Genomic DNA, 2,148 nt, shown 5'->3' on the forward strand with positions numbered 1-2,148 from the left:
TTCGATTTCTGTTGCCAATGTGCTTTCAGATTGCGTTGCACAGATCCTATCGGTTTCTGCCGCCAAATGTGTAATTAGAATTTATCAGCAGAGTCTACTCGGTTTCTGTTGCTAATTTGCTGGCATAGAATGTCAACAGATTCTGTCAGATTTCTAGCAACTGTTTGCCGACATCGTTAGATATTACAGAAACTGTGGGAAATCTGTTGCCTTTTTGGTATTAAAAATTTATAGCACACTCTGTGCATGATCTGTCTTTTCAGGTTTGGCTGTTGGGGTAGTTACGTCTCCTTATTCTTATTTCATGGTATGCCCTGAGTCGCCCGTAACTATGCTTAGGGACGACGTATTCGTCCTCTGAGTTTAACGGTTGGTATGAACCGCGACAATGCCTAAGGACGATGTTCGCCTTGAGTCGCGGTATTCCGCACACGTGATGACCGGAGATCCAACTCGCTACGAGACTTTGAGATGCGATAACTTAGAGACGCGAAGCTCACAGTAGCTCGATCGTTAACTGAATGTGCTCTCCAGACGACCGTCGATCCTTCACTACCCTCGATTCATCTCATTGGCGTTTTCCAAAAACGTGATCGTCGCTGGGTGGCGGTGACGGTATTTTGTAAAAAAAATGCGCGAATCGAGTTTCATCAGCGCCGAAAGCTGATTGATGCGTGCCGCCTTCCGTGTGCGCTTCTTTGCTGAGAAGCGTCGGATTTTCGGTAGCGAACGCATACGTATATATTAACGTATGGTCGTAATGATTCGTTCGACCCGTTTCCTTTATCGTCGTGCACGACATTTTTGAGAGCTCTACGCGACATCTTTCTTGAAAAACAAATGTTTTGAAAACCCGACTTTTTTGGGGTAAATTTTTCTCACAAATCCAGCGATATTACTCAATTTAATTTAAAGAAAAAACTTTAACAATTAATTAGAAAATTAATTAATGGGGGGGGGGGAGAATGTCGTCAGGGTTGGGACACTTTTTGACTTTGCTCTATAAGTTTTGTTTGAATTAGAAATTTCTCGATTTTGTCGTCTTATTTCAAAGTTAGGATGATTATAAGAAAGTTTCACGTTGGACGAATTAACGCGCACCATTGAAAAAAAGACAAATTTAAAAAAAATGTAGTCACGGTTGGGACTTGCTGTCAGGGTTGGGACACTGCTGAATATCAGCGAAATATATGCTAAAATAATGTTTTATGAACAAATATGAAATCCATCTTTCTTTTTTATTCAATTATACATAATTTTGATGCGAAATCTTCCCGAAAATATTATTCTGATTCGCAATTTTGGCAAATGAAATAACTCTTCGTGAGTTTGGCGCACTTTAAATGCACTTCTCTTTTGCACTTGATGCACGCAATAGAGTTGTTGCGGCTTAAGATCCGAGGCATCTTTTCCAAACAAATGATGCAAAAGTCTTCGTCTTTATTTTCATCCGAAGAAAGTTGCTTTTGCACTTTCTTTGGTGGGCGACCTCGTTTCGCTGGTGTTTTGGGGACTGATTTCCTAGTGTTCGATACTGGGCGTTTTTTGGGCCTCTTAAGAGACGTCTCGCTTTTCTTGCTTCTCACGCAATGTGTCACGGCTTTCTGGCGAGGTTAAAATGGTGCTTTTCATTGCGCGCCGTTCGCGATTGGATTTTTTATTCGCTGGCGCGGTCGCTTGCACAAATCCAATCGATGACAAAATAGTAGAAAGGCTAGACTCACAAGCGTGGAAGTCGAAGGCTTAGAACTCGCTACTTCTTCGTGCGTGCCAGTTGAACTTGCTGCTTCCTCGTGGGTGCCAATAGAACTCGCTACTTCCTTGTCCGCGAGGGTATCCGAAACTATTATAAGGCGCTGTAAATTTCCTTCGGTTACTTCGGCTTCCAGAACAGCTCGCTCATTTTCCTCACTAAACACAGCTTGAACGAAGTCGCCCAGTGAAAACAAGTTAGTCAAAATGATGTCAATATGTCGTTAATTTGATCAGGAATATGTTGTCAAAAAGAGTGATTAAAATGATGGCAAAATGATGGCTGCATGACTGCAAAACGTCCCATACCTTGATGGTGAATCTGACTGTCATTTTGACGTCTGTTTGATGTCATATTAAAAAATTACCTTGTACGGGAATAAATTAATGCAAAGC

Source organism: Wasmannia auropunctata, unplaced genomic scaffold (assembly GCF_000956235.1).
Source record: "Wasmannia auropunctata unplaced genomic scaffold, wasmannia.A_1.0 LD335657.1, whole genome shotgun sequence".
Taxonomy (NCBI): domain Eukaryota; kingdom Metazoa; phylum Arthropoda; class Insecta; order Hymenoptera; family Formicidae; genus Wasmannia; species Wasmannia auropunctata.